The sequence below is a fragment of the Schistocerca nitens genome, chromosome 3 (genome assembly GCF_023898315.1).
Source record: "Schistocerca nitens isolate TAMUIC-IGC-003100 chromosome 3, iqSchNite1.1, whole genome shotgun sequence".
In the NCBI taxonomy this organism is placed as follows: domain Eukaryota; kingdom Metazoa; phylum Arthropoda; class Insecta; order Orthoptera; family Acrididae; genus Schistocerca; species Schistocerca nitens.
This window is the reverse complement of record NC_064616.1, coordinates 309807950-309823528: the sequence shown is the minus strand read 5'-3', so window position 1 is coordinate 309823528 and position 15579 is coordinate 309807950. Positions and strand designations below refer to the sequence as shown.

Genomic DNA, 15579 nt, shown 5'->3' with positions numbered 1-15579 from the left:
TGACGTCGCTGCTCATTGCTGTTCCAGAAAATATGATGTGAACTTAATGGGGCAGGAATTAATTGTAGTACTCGTAATGTAGGCATAGCATCAACCCCTAAAATATATGTGTCATCATCACCCTCAGATCTGAATGATTTAGAAAATGCAGGATGGTTCATGGACGAACCTGTGGGCAGAACAACAGAGGAGTACCGCCGATTTACTGCTTGCATACCTCTAAAAATGCTTATGAGGTACTTTGAAGAAATGCAGCGAATTATTATGAATTCTAGACAGGAACTTATTCTGGTACGGAGTCCAATGGAGAGAAACTTGTAAAGTCAAGGAGCTCAAGAGGAGAAACATATCATCGTCAATAAACACACATTACTGTGTCAGATAAGAAGCATTTGAAATTTTAAAAGCTCTGACTACCAGTACATATCTTGCATTAACTTTCTGCTCGCGGGAGCTTTTTGAGTATCCAGCGGTACCCACAGCAAGCAGGGAAACATGGGCTGTTAAAACTTCCATACAGCTGGAGACACAAAGATTCACCATACTTGTGTTTCAGACCAACAGAAGGGGGAACTTAGCAAACGATTCCACCGTATTTGACAACTGTAATTTAACTAATGCCAGAGTGGCGGCCAGGATGTATACGATCTAGCATTTGAAATGTAGGCAAGGGTCTGTGATTCTTACTATGAAGGTGTTGAAGAGGAAGGATGCCTACTCAGTCCACGGAAATTCAAGGAGCTGGCACCAATCATCGCAACAGACTGTTGTAAGGAGAATGAGATAATTAAATGAGGGCCAATACATATACGAATCGAATTTCAATCCTCATCAAATTTCCCAGAACACATTGCAGTGTACGCTCTAGTTCTCCATGACAGTGTGATTAATTATTGCCACTTACTTATTGGTGTTATGCAGTATACTGTGCAAATGACCAAGTGCTATGTCATACCCAGAGCATTACACAATGGAAACCTGAAGTGTCTAGGATGATGAGTGTAGACAATGCACATTTAAAGATGTTGCAATCATAGCATACACAGTAGATGCTGGTATAACAGAGACATTCTCAGTAAGCATTGCATCAGCAAGGCCCTTCAAGGATGTGAATTGTGCTAGAACACGGAGGAGCGCAAAATGGTTAACACGTTTCTTCCATCGACTCCACTGGGACAATCCTTGTATATCTTATAAAGATATGATGACATCACTTCGAATATTCGGTCATCCTGATACCATCATCTACATCAAAGGTGAGAAGAAGATCACATGGATGCAACAAATCTGCAAGTTTATCTCCATTCAGGACCTGGAACTCCACGAATTCCCTGCTATCCATAAGCTCAAGAAGAAGACGATATACTCGTATGAAAATAGTGCTGTGTCTGCTTATGAAAATTTAAATTACTTGTAAGTTGGATTAATGAAAATAAATGCATTTTTATCTCACATTCTCTGTTTTCTTTCTTTCTACCTATCTCCCACATAGACAGTATGTAGCTTTGACCAGATGCTACATCTGTGGCTTTGTTCAAACACAAGTGATATAATTTCAGACATTTTTGCTACATGTCTTTGGAAGCTGACACGATCAGGCACCGCCTGCTCCCAAAATCTATACATGCAGCACAACAGGCGAAATCCTATGCAACTATTACACATATTTTGTTTTCCTCTTATCTTAAACAGCACTTCCCTCATGCTTCAAACTAATATCTTGTGCATCCTACACGGCCTTTATACACATTTGTGAGTGTAGGGATTTGTGAAATAACACCAAAGACATATGGTAACGAATAACAATTGTTTTATTCAAACATAAATATTCACAGTGGTACTGCCTCTAATTATTTACATAAAGACTTATGTCCAGAGCTTCTCAGCATCTTGTGGCCATAACACGACACTAATGCTGTAGGTAGATAATAAATTTAAACAAATTTAATCAAATATACACAAATTTAAGAAAATTTTAACAAATTTATAAAAATTATATTCGTATTGAACGGTAATACCATACTAACTCGCCTCAGCTTTAGGAGTAAGCTCTTAGAGCAAAATTCGAAATTCGAAGAGAATGGCGAACACACTTGATGGTGGTACTGTCTATAATTGTTTAAATAAAAACTTATGCCCAGTTCCTTGGAAGAGGTGACTTAGTTTAGTGGAGATAGCCTTTTCTTTCCCGCCATTTTCTTAGGTAAGTAGAGGTAGCACAATTGAGCCATCTTCCCTCCAAAAGCCGCCGTCTTGGATAACAGTAGTCGCGTCATCAGCTGCTGTCAATCGCATCATCAGCTGACATCACGTACTTGCGTCACGGCCGCCATCTTGGATAACGGTACTTTGGGGTGACGCCGCCCCTGGGGTGACGGCAACCATCTTGGATAACGGTAGTTTGGGGTGACCCACTTTGGAGGGACACTCTCCTTGTCCTACTACTAGAAATATACTTTTCTAGACTCTCAGACAGGACACTGACCTGATCTTTTTTCATACTGGTGTTAGCCAGTAGCTCAACTAGTAAGTGAGCATCATACCCACTTAAATTATGGAAGAAGATGGGTATGTGTCACAGTAAGTTATACTTTACGTTGCATGCGTTGTGAGCTGCACAGCAGAAATTCCCCATAAGATGACAATGATCTCTACAGGGAGTTTCAGCTTTTCTGGCTAATGAGAGCCCACAAATATGTCAGTTAACCTCATCATTCCATAATTTTTTATCCTCCTCCGATTCGATCATGGAGATGTTGGTGCTGTAAAGGCTGTCAACATCCCATGAGAGTTCTTGAAGCTCGGTGAGTAACCAAACCACAGGATTATCCCCGACATAAGATTCATAGTGGTTAAGACTCGAATCATGTGAGAATTGAAGTTGGTACACCACCGCATACGGTACGTGTTTTTGCATGAAGGTGGTATGTGGGGCTAAGGGGTTCCCTTCACAGCGGGTGATAGGGGCAAAGAGACATTCAGACTCTGTGTATACAACAAATGGACATCGTTCTTGGTGGAGAACATTCATGAATTTAATGAACTTGTTTTCTTCTGTATGCATAACAACACGTAACTGTTCCTCGGATTCACAGTCCTTCAGATGCCTTTTTAAATACTTCTGTTCCTGAAAGGTATTGACACCTGAATCAAATGTGTTTTTTTACACTTGTTTTTATTGAGCTGGGAGTTAAGGAGGTGCGACATGTCTTTGATCCATACGTAATGTTGATTATCACCTTCAGATAAGAGCAGCATGTTTACATGAAGATCAGACTCACCCGCACATTTCGAAAAATGGAGTGGTCCAACTACAGTACGCTTATCCTTCTCCTGTTCCTGATTATCATCGTATGCTTGTCCTCCTTCTGTTGCTGATTATCATTATCATCAGTCATCTGGCTTGCTTTTCTGCTTCTTCAAGTCATAAACGTGAGCCGACATTCCAGGCTTTTGTGCCTTAATTTTTGGTGTGTCCTGAATCTTCACGGTGAGCTTGATACTGTCAAAGACATAACATCCATGAATGTTAAGGCCTATTCCATATCGAGATATGTGCACTGGACGTACACACTAATTTCTTTCGCAAGCAAAGATTTACCGTGTAAAACAAGCATGATCCTATCTATTTTCGACATTAATCCATGCCCTCTTATTAGCTATATCCTAAGTGAGCTTGATACAACTGGACCCTCCTTTTAACAGATCACAGACATAAATATGAATGTCGATATCTGGTATTTGGATGAGTGCTTTAGCTGACCCTCTTACTTCCATCTTGGAAAACTGGGCCAGTATAAAACCCCATGTTGATTCACGATATCACTCGGCGATCGATGTGCTCCAAGAAATAATTCCATTATCACCCCAGACGTAGTGCAAGCTTTTCTCCTCAGCAACACGCTGCTCTTTGGGTGGGTGAATCAACTCGCAGCAGAGTACTGCGTTACATTTAACAACATTAAATCTCAGATCGTCTAGGGCTTTGAGGAGCTCTGTCTCCAGTGCCGGGATGTACACTTGTAGAAACCCGACTGGATCGCGATAAACCCCTGCCGGATTCTCAGTTCTAGTGAAAGAGATTCGCCCTTCGAAGGCCCTACCAACCACCGAGTATTCTAGAGGGGGGCCATGAGGCCGCTAATCTCACATCCTTCTCAATCAGGACGGGAGAGAGCACTACCGCTAGCCACAAGTTATTTATCATTAACAGTATCAGTAAAACTATGTGTAGGGGAAGCCAACGACTGCGACCACTCGGTGGATGACGACATTGGGGAGAGGGCACCTGCTGCAGTGAGAGGTACGCACTAAGGCACACATACGTTTTGGTGCTAGCGAGGGCAAATAATTAGAGCCGGAGTACGGGGAGGTGGTGGTGGTGGTGAGGTACTGTGAGAGCACCCAGGCTGCGGAGAGAGCACTCGATGCTGCTGCATGCTGGAGCCCTCACCACGACCAGCCTGGAGGGGGGGGGGGGGGGAGATCATTGCTGTTCTTCTTCCGACTGAACCACCCAGAGACGCCAGAGAGAATGCGATGTTGCAGGGGCTGACACTGCAGCTGTGTCCACTGCCTCTCACACAGCTATGAGCAGTGGTTTGCACTCGGGTGCATGACTGACGCCTGTCCCCACAACCACACTTCTAGGCACCCATGTTACAGCAAGCTGTTGTAGTGGCAGTGTTGGCGACAACCTCTGTAACAGACGAATAATGAAAAAAATTAAGTACAATGCTCAATTTTTTTTAAATGTATGCTGTAAACAAATAACAACGATTAAGTACTACTAATAACAATAATTATATGCTGTGACGACGACGGTTGCATTATAGTCACCTTTTATACTCTGGGTTCAAGGATTAAGCAGTTCAGTCAGTGTTCCTACTAGTTCTCCCACACAATCCAGTATTTCCTCCTCCTCATTCAAAAGGGCGAGATGGCACTGCCTTTCGGCTTACTCAGAATCCACCATCTCATGTATGCACTCCGGTATTTCACCCTCCTCAGAAATGCCGTGGAGCCATTGATCCATCCCACTGAATTCGTCTACAACAAGATATTGATTATAATAACAACAAAAAAAGTTGGTACTGAATTTGCCTGCAACGAGATATTGATTACACGTAATTACAAAAAAACTTCATACCAGATGGAAGTGATGACTCCTGGTCCTTGACGCATACCCCTGCTAGATTCTCCTTCTCTTGCTCCATAGCAACACCTAAAACAAGGAAGAATATATGTTTCACACAACTGTATATGATGAAAAAATATTATCTAACATCAATATATTACAAATGAACTTACGTACACGCTGCTGTTGCCTTTTGGTCTCCAGCAGCCGTTCAAAGGCTGTCAACTGCTGCCCAAGTGCTGCAACAGTGAGATCAAAACTTTTATAAATACTTGTTACGATTTGAATACATCGAGAGTTGTTTTCTGACCACGTAAGCTATCACACACACAGGGAATTTGGAGATGCACTTACGTGAAGGTAGCATAACCTCTTCGACTTGCTGCTGCTATCAACTTTTAAGCGACAAATTCTGAACGTGTAAACCATCAGACACAAAATTTGGAAATGTACTTACATGGCTGCTTCTAAGCTTACAGCTAATGCGCTAAGTCTTCATTTGGTGAATGAATGCTGCAACAGCAAGAAAGAGAACTTTTATAACAATCTGATGCGAAAATGTGTCACAATCTCGAAAAATTTGAATACTTTGCTACGAAACCTTCAAACTGTCGCAATTTGAACTCATAATATTCTTTATAAACACTTACATGGCAGTTAGTCCAAGTCTGGCTGTTTCTCATCACCACTGCTGCTGGCGCTGCTACTGGTTGAACGTTTCATCTTGCGATGAGCACACGAACACAACTAGGCACTGTCAAAGACTGATGATGGTTGTGTGATTGAGGGGTGGGGGGTGGGGTGTTGGGCTTTATATACCTTCAGGCTCCACCCTGTATTTTGCAGAGGACCAGACGTTGACGTCGACTGGCTTGCCGTTTGGCGATCGGTGTGCGCTCCTTATGTTGACAATGACGTCCAGTCTGCATGGTACCTTACTGTCAATGGGAAGCAAGTATGCTGGTCACGCTTACATGAAATTCACCTCGCAAACACCCCGCTGTGTGTCGCCTGTGATGTTTTGGACACAGACGAGCACCGCCTGGTGTGATCGGCAAGAGGTGTCTGGATGTTGCTGCGACAGATGTTTCCGTAATTACCAGTATGACTTTTCATCAGATACCTACTAAACTGTTTCTCTTTCCAGACCCGGAATACTTTCCACAAGCCAAGACGAAATCTGTGAAGTGGATCTGTGGACACGCAGCTCACTATTTGTTTGCAGATGGAGAGGAAAGTATCCGTGATTTTTGGCAGTTCCTTAATGAACGCCATTGTGCAATTGTCCGCAATGCAAAATACAATTTTTCTCATATTTCCTTTGCAGTGTCTTCCTTAACCCACTGCAGAGCTGGGGTGTTTCTGTCATGAAGAGTTGATTCCCTGTCTCTTCCACACTTAGAACTGATATAGTCTCTGGTCATCGGAATGTTCTTCTCGGTAAAACTATACGTCTGTAGTCTCAACGAGTCTGACGTCTTCCTGCGCCGTCCTCCTCCCGACGCCGGTTTTCTTCTATTCTCAGTGGTATTAATGACATACACTCCTGGAAATTGAAATAAGAACACCGTGAATTCATTGTCCCAGGAAGGGGAAACTTTATTGACACATTCCTGGGGTCAGATACATCACATGATCACACTGACAGAACCACAGGCACATAGACACAGGCAACAGAGCATGCACAATGTCGGCACTAGTACAGTGTATATCCACCTTTCGCAGCAATGCAGGCTGCTATTCTCCCATGGAGACGATCGTAGAGATGCTGGATGTAGTCCTGTGGAACGGCTTGCCATGCCATTTCCACCTGGCGCCTCAGTTGGACCAGCGTTCGTGCTGGACGTGCAGACCGCGTGAGACGACGCTTCATCCAGTCCCAAACATGCTCAATGGGGGACAGATCCGGAGATCTTGCTGGCCAGGGTAGTTGACTTACACCTTCTAGAGCACGTTGGGTGGCACGGGATACATGCGGACGTGCATTGTCCTGTTGGAACAGCAAGTTCCCTTGCCGGTCTAGGACTGGTAGAACGATGGGTTCGATGACGGTTTGGATGTACCGTGCACTATTCAGTGTCCCCTCGACGATCACCAGTGGTGTACGGCCAGTGTAGGAGATCGCTCCCCACACCATGATGCCGGGTGTTGGCCCTGTGTGCCTCGGTCGTATGCAGTCCTGATTGTGGCGCTCATCTGCACGGCGCCAAACACGCATACGACCATCATTGGCACCAAGGCAGAAGCGACTCTCATCGCTGAAGACGACACGTCTCCATTCGTCCCTCCATTCACGCCTGTCGCGACACCACTGGAGGCGGGCTGCACGATGTTGGGGCGTGAGCGGAAGACGGCCTAACGGTGTGCGGGACCGTAGCCCAGCTTCATGGAGACGGTTGCGAATGGTCCTCTCCGATACCCCAGGAGCAACAGTGTCCCTAATTTGCTGGGAAGTGGCGGTGCGGTCCCCTACGGCACTGCGTAGGATCCTACGGTCTTGTCGTGCATCCGTGCGTCGCTGCGGTCCGGTCCCAGGTCGACGGGCACGTGCACCTTCCGCCGGCCACTGGCGACAACATCGATGTACTGTGGAGACCTCACGCCGCACGTGTTGAGCAATTCGGCGGTACGTCCACCCGGCCTCCCGCATGCCCACTATACGCCCTCGCTCAAAGTCCGTCAACTGCACATACGGTTCACGTCCACGCTGTCGCGGCATGCTACCAGTGTTACAGACTGCGATGGAGCTCCGTATGCCACGGCAAACTGGCTGACACTGACGGCGGCGGTGCACAAATGCTGCGCAGCTAGCGCCATTCGACGGCCAACACCGCGGTTCCTGGTGTGTCCGCTGTGCCGTGCGTGTGATCATTGCTTGTACAGCCCTCTCGCAGGGTCCGGAGCAAGTATGGTGGGTCTGACACACCGGTGTCAATGTGTTCTTTTTTCCATTTCCAGGAGTGTATATTTAAACGGAAAAAAAGGAAAATGTTCATTGTACCTCTACTTAAAGTTCCCTACGTTTTCCTTGGTTCCTGGAGGGTGGGAACGAGACATGGTGGCCAGGTCTCGGATAGGGACCCCTGCCCACTTTGCCCCCACCCATCCCCTTAGGCACTGGGAAGCTTCCTAAAAAACTTGTGGCGTCCTAGATTGATAATCGAGTGGGTTGGCGGGCGACGGTTCGAAACTCGTTGTGGTCTAAAAACTTTTTTTCTTCGGTTTCAATCTCTAAATCATTTAAATATGAAATTCATTAAATGTGTGGTAATTAACTCACACTTTACCATCATCTTTTCAAGAAAATTGCACGTCTTCGAGTTCCTAATTACATATCACACGCAAAACTCTGGTTTTCAACACACATTCTTAACTATCGACCGTTTATAAAAGACTGGTGAAGTTAAGAAAACATTACACAGTTAAGTCTTTTGGAGAAAAATGAAAGATCACATACACTTTGTTTGAACATGCTCATTGTTTTATAGGAAAGATGTGGTCTCACATGAGCCAGAGTGATAAGCGCCGTATAAACAAGGAAAACAATAATTTTCACGGCGCAGATCACGCTGTACAAATGTTGCATTTTTACAGTTGTCACCTTAACACTGCAATCTGAACCCAACAGAATTGATCTGGAGCCAAGTTAACGGACTTGTCGTGAGAAATTACGGGACATTTAAGCTGCCAAACGTACTGGAACTAATGCACGAAGCTTCGTGACACATCACTGCTGAACGATGGCGAAATGCAAAACAGCGCGTCATAAAAGAGGAGGAGGAAATGTAGACGTTTTGGTGGCTTGGCATTCTGTGGCTGATCGCCTCGTTATGAACGCAGCACTACTGAAATGTACCGTATTCCTTGGAGTCCGATATGGAAGGAGTTCAGAGATTACCAGACGACTGACTGTAATACTTCCAATGGCTTAAATATTTAACTACATGGTGAAATCCCAGTAGTGCGCTTTTACGCCACACATAGCTCAAGCAGAAAAATTACCCATGCTAAAGTGAGGAATTTCCATCACTCTTGTTTTTAATTACAGTACTACATTTGCTAAGATCGACAGCACGTTATGTTTTCCATCAGATCACCTAAAAAGCATATAGCTTGAGTTTTACCATTATTTCCTTCTGTTCAAAAATTAAATGACATTTAAGGCTTAATTGTTCTCTGCTGGTCTCTTTTTATGTCTTTACAACAGGTTAGTTGTACCAGGTGGCTGGCCAGTGCTGTCCAAGTTAAATGCGCCGGTAAAGCTGTTGTCCCGTATTATCGCTGAGTCGATTAAGGCCGGTATTACACTATCAAATTTCTTTGTCAAAGATTTGATCAAAGATGTGATCAAATATTCCGTCAAATATATTTGACAAAGATCTTTGACGTAGCGCTAGAAGGGGTATTACACTGTCATCATATTTTTCGTCAAAGTTCAAGATGGCTGACAACAACAACTTGTTATTAACCGCAGCAGTTGCATGTACCACAATTGCACTGTGTGCACATGCGGAAGAGAAGCGGGGAAAAAAAGGAGTTTTACCATTATTTCCTTCTGTTCAAAAATTAAATGACATTTAAGGCTTAATTGTTCTCTGCTGGTCTCTTTTTATGTCTTTACAACAGGTTAGTTGTACCAGGTGGCTGGCCAGTGCTGTCCAAGTTAAATGCGCCGGTAAAGCTGTTGTCCCGTATTATCGCTGAGTCGATTAAGGCCGGTATTACACTATCAAATTTCTTTGTCAAAGATTTGATCAAAGATGTGATCAAATATTCCGTCAAATATATTTGACAAAGATCTTTGACGTAGCGCTAGAAGGGGTATTACACTGTCATCATATTTTTCGTCAAAGTTCAAGATGGCTGACAACAACTTGTTATTAACCGCAGCAGTTGCATGTACCACAATTGCACTGTGTGCACATGCGGAAGAGAAGCGGGGAAAAAAAGGAAACATACCTGGGTGAAGCCGTGGGTTTTACGTCGACACGATAAAAGCAGTCAACAAAAGTTGTCACGTGAGGTTATATTGGAGGACGTCAAGTCGTACATCAATTACTTAAGAATGGATGAGCATACATTTCTGAATGTGCTCAGTGAAGTGTATCCTAATATCACAAAGCACAATATTCACTTAAGAACTGCTACATCTGCAGAAGACAGGCTCACTGTAACACTCCGATTCCTTGCTACAGGAGAGGGTGTTGTATTCAGGGTGCCTCACGTTGTAAAGCGCCTCATCAGCTTCATACATCTCCATTAATTTTGTAGTTGTCGGCACACACAAATTGTATTTACCGGCAATGTTTATAAAAACACTACAGACGACAGAACGCAGCAGCGATGCTAGTGCTCCATGTGGTAACATGTCACATTGCAGTGAACAGAAGACAAGCGACTTCTTTGATCAAATCTACAGCGAGGCCCTAGATTTGATCAAATATTGGACGACATTTCGCAAAGTACCCTATTACACCATCAAATATCTTTGACAAAGATTTTTGACAAAGATATTTGACAAAGAAATTTGATAGTGTAATACCGGCCTAAGCGTAACGCACAGCATAAAACGTAATCTCATTATCATACTTGACTGTAGTACTCGAGACAGCTTGGCTTCCGCTCCACGTGAAACTAAATCCAATAAGGTTCCAACAAACGCGGAAGAATATATAGTGTAGTGGTTACATGAGGTTTATTCTCGAGATGAACGGAGTATAGGTAATAAGGCAACGCGCGCTCACTGTTCCGCCTGCTCCCTCCTGTGTTTGTTCCGGCTACGTGACTACCTGGGTTTTACATTCTGGCAAGTTCTTTAACACCGCTCTTGTTCAATTTTTTAGTGTCTCCTCGTTAGCCTTTCTACCTCCTTGTCAACATGTCTTTACTGGCTATTGATGCTCTATTTTTTATATTTCAGGTTTGTTATTTTATTCTGATTGTTATCTGATCTGTTTTTTGTCTGCATACCACCGTATGCTATTGCCACACGAGTCTATGCCACATTATGTTGTTCTTACGATGGTGAGTTTACCTAATTATATTACGGTCCTCTTATTAATTACCTTCGTTTTAATAACACATTTTCAGACTCTGAATTTTATACCCTACCAATTCTCTTGCTTTTTTATTGTAGGATACCTTGCTATATGCGGTGGTCGCCTCCATCGTTCTATCGATTTTATTAGCTGAATACGTTTCTTCTACGGACGTTTTAATGTATATTGATTTGAATGAGAATGTTGGGTAGTCCATTTAATCATGAATTTTATACGAATTGACTGTCAGTCGTTTACTACATCCTTTTATACCTTGGGGTGAAGACAATATTTTTATTATATTTTTCCACGTTCTTTCTACTCACATGTATACCTGAGGATGCAGCTATAAGCTGCGAAACAGGTCGTTTTAATAAAGGATCATTTAACAGCCGTTACTGTTCTCCATTTATCAAGATGTAATTCCACAGCTGTGGCTGTCCAATGTTTAAAGTGTTTTGTAGTTCAATTCAAACTACAGTTTTCTAAGGTATATACACCCCCAGTCTCTATCATACTGATTTCCAAATGCATGTTGCTTACGATGAATAGTCAGTACTACAACAGACAAGTGGAATCATCCGCATAACATAGATTTCCACATAGTTAACAGGCAACGGTTTAAAACTATACGCACACAGAGCACACTTTATAACCTTTTTTCGGGCTTGAGTATTTGGAAGGTGTAGTTCTAGGCGAATCAACTTCACATTTTCGTATTACCCATGTATACTAAATACAGAACGACAGTAGTGTTACATATGTTTTATACTCGAAAGAAGCCAATTACACATACATCAAAAAAAGTTTTGCATCACTCCGGTTCCCAGAAGTCCTGAAGATAGACGTTGACTGCGGATATTGAATCACAGACACAGTCCCTTTGACTGTTCAGAGATGTCACTAAACCCACCCAAAGATGAAAACAACCTTGCATGAGCAGCGCCTATTAGACGGAGGGGGTCCGACAGCTGATCAGTTCCAGTCATCCCACCAGGAAGGGGGTACACGGTTCGTGTTGTCTGTAGTTCAACCATGCCTAGATGGTCAATACCGCGGTTCGATCGCGTCCGCATTGTTACTTTGTGCCAAGAAGGGCTCTCAACAAGGGAAGTGTCCAGGTGTCTCGGAGTGGACCAAAGCAGACATGAAGGAGATACAGAAAGACAGGAATTGTCGATGACATGCCTCGCTCAGGCCGCCAAAGGGCTACTACTGCAGTGGATTATGGCTCGAAGGAACCCTGTCAGCAAAGCCATCATGTTGAATAATGCTTTTCGTACAGCCACAGTACGTCGTGTTACGACTCAAACTGTGCGCAATAGGCTGCATGATGCGTAACTTCACACCCGACGTCCATGTCGAGGTCCATCTTTGCAACCACGACACAATACAGCGCGGTACAGATGGGCCCAACAACATGCCAAATGGACCGCTCAGGACTGGCATCACGTTCTCTTCGCCGATGAATGTCGCATATGCCTTCAACCAGACAATCGCCGGAGACGGGTTTGGAGGCAACCCTGTCAGGCTGAACGCCTTAGACACACCGTCCAGCGAGTGCAGCAAAGTGGACGTTCCCGGGTGTTTTGGGGTTGCATTATGTGGGGCCGACGTACGCCGCTGATGGTCATGGAAGGCGCCGTAACGGCTCTACGATACGTGAATGCCATCCTCCGACCGATAGTACAACAATATCGGCAGCATATTGGCGACGCATTCGTCTTCATAGACGACAGTTCGCGCCCCCATCACGCACAGCTTCTGAATGGCTTCATTCAGGATAATGACATCGCTCGACTAGAGTGGCCAGCATGTTCTCCAGACATGAAGCCTATCGAACATTCGGGGGGATAGATTGAAAAGGGCTGTTTATGGACGACGTGATCCACCAACCACTCTGAGGGATCTAAGCCGAATCGCCGTTGAGGAGGGAAACGATCTGGACCAACAGTGGTTTGATGAACTTGTATGCCACGAGGAATACAGGCATGCATCAATGCAAGAGGGCGTGCTACTGGGTATTAGAGGTACCGGTCTGTACATCAATCTAGACCATCACCTCTGAAGGCCTCGGTGTAGAGTGGAACAACATACAGTGTGTGGTTTTCATGAGCAATGAAAAGGGCGGAAATGATGTTTATGTATGTTTATGTTTATCTGTATTCCAATCCAATTTTCTGTGCAGGTTCCGGAACTCTCGGAACCGAGATGATGCAAAACTTCTTTTGATGTATGTAACTTGGTAATATCCATATTTTTGAAGGCACTGCGGAGAACAGTGTCTTGGACTGATACATAAATGTGTTTCTTCAGCTACTACAATGAGGCACTTCGGCATAATACTTGTACTGTCGCCTACACGAAGTTGTTGCAATACTGCAGGCAGTCAAAAATGGTTCAAATGGCTCTGAGTACTATGGGACTTAACTTCTGATGTCATCAGTCCCTTACAACTTAAAAATAGTTAAACCTAATTAACCTAAGGACATTACACGTATCCATGCCAGAGGCAGGTTTCGAACCTGCGACCGTAGCGGTCACGCGGTTCCAGACTGTAGCGCCTAGAACCGCTCGGCGATCCCGGCCGGCTGCAGACAGTCGATTCATTAGAATACCCATTACACTGTCGGCATTTCCAGTTCGTAGCAATAGTGTATTTGTTTATTTAAATGATGCACAGTGGTAACAGTTAAACATTAACTCACGGGTACCCCCAATAGGCAGTCACTGGCTATTAGATAGCGTCACTCCTCTGACGTTGAGTGGCAACACGTGATCGATACGGCTGTGGCGAGGCAGCACCGGTAGCATTAGGCACACCGCCGTGGCGCAGTTGCTAATGATATGCCATGGCGGCATTCGCGCGGACTGTGGAACAGACATTGCCGCATCGTTGGCCATCTCCAATGAACTGACTTTAGAATCTACGAATATGTGTCCCTAATGCAATGTAAACCATGAAGAATATGTTATCTTCTATGTCCTTCATATCCGAAGTATCATGTGAACTAATGTGCATATAGTAAACAGCATCGAATCCATTCCTTTTATGCAAAGTACACCAACGTACACTCATTCTCCTCCAAAGCCATTCAGGTTTATGTAAAAACCCGACAACTGCATATGTGAGTACTCCAAGACTTCTCAAGATACAGAAACCAGTACGTTGTCCTCGACGGTGAGTGTTCGTAAGAGACAAGGGTATCGTCAGGAGTGCCCCAGGGAAGTGTGATAGGACGGTTCTTATTCTCTATATTCATTAATGATTTGCGTTGTTTGCTCATGATGTTGTAGTGTACGGTACGGTGTCGAAGATGGGAGGATACAAGATGACTTAGACAAAATTTTTAGTTGGTGTGACGAATGACAGCCAGTTCTCAAAGCAGTAGGAAAAACAAACCCGTAATGTTCGGATACAGAGTTAGTAGTATACTGCTTGACACCATCACGTCGTCTAAATATCTGGGTGTGAGGCTGCAAAGCGATATGAAATGGAACGAGCACGTGAGGACTGTGATCGACTTCGGTTTCTTTGGAGAATTCTAGGTAAGTGTGGTTGATCTGTAAAGGAAACGCTTGTGCGACCTATTCTTGAGTACTGCTCGAGTGTTTGGGATCCCACCAAGGTCAGATTAAAGAAAGACATCGAAGCAATTCAGAGGCGGGATGCTAGACTTGTTACTGGTAGGAATGAACAACATGCAAGTCTTACGAACATGCTTCGGAAATCAAATGGAAATCCCTTTTTGAGGAACACTACTGAGAAAATTAGAGAACCAGCATTTGAAGCTCACTGCAGAACGATTCTACTGGCTCCAACAGACACTGCGCGTAAAGACCACGAAGATACGAGAAATTAAGGCTCTTATGGAGGCATACAGACAGTCGTTTCTCCCTCGCTTTGTTTGAGAATGGAACAGTAGAGGAAATGACTGCAAGTGGTACAGTGTACCCTCCGCCACACATCGTGCGGTGGATTGCGAAGTATCTACACTAATCAGCCAAAACATTGTGGCCATCTGCTTAATAGCTTGTTTGTCCGTCTTTGGAACGATGTACTTCACTGATTCTGCATATCAGGGATCCGACAGTTTGTTGGTATGTTTGCGGAGGTATGTCGCATTAGATGTCTACACACAGGTCATGTAATTCACGTAAATACACTGGTAGATCTAAGTCAAAACAAGACCCCGGGAGTAGACAACATCTCATTAGAACTACTGATAGCCTTGGAAGAGCCAGCCATGACAAAACTCTACCATCTCGTGAGCAAGATGTATGAGACAGGCGAAATACCCTCAGACTTCAAGAAGAGCATAATAATTTCAATCCCAAAACAAGCAGGTGTTGTCAGATGTGAAAATTACCGAACTATCAGATTAATAAATCACGGCTGCAAAA

At 44.2% G+C, this 15579-nt stretch overlaps 1 protein-coding gene and 1 long non-coding RNA gene across 2 annotated transcripts in view; both read right to left on the bottom strand.

The window, feature by feature from the left end:
- LOC126249201 (uncharacterized) overlaps nt 1–15579 on the bottom strand; it is a 608431-nt gene that overhangs the window by 126778 nt on the left and 466074 nt on the right. The gene's annotated exons all lie outside the window — the stretch shown is intronic.
- On the bottom strand, nt 1840–6645 carry LOC126248281 (uncharacterized). The gene is made up of 4 exons (XR_007545456.1): nt 5311–6645; nt 5150–5224; nt 4840–5049; nt 1840–4699 (listed from the first exon to the last, which is right to left on the bottom strand). It is a non-coding gene; the product is annotated as an uncharacterized LOC126248281 (long non-coding RNA).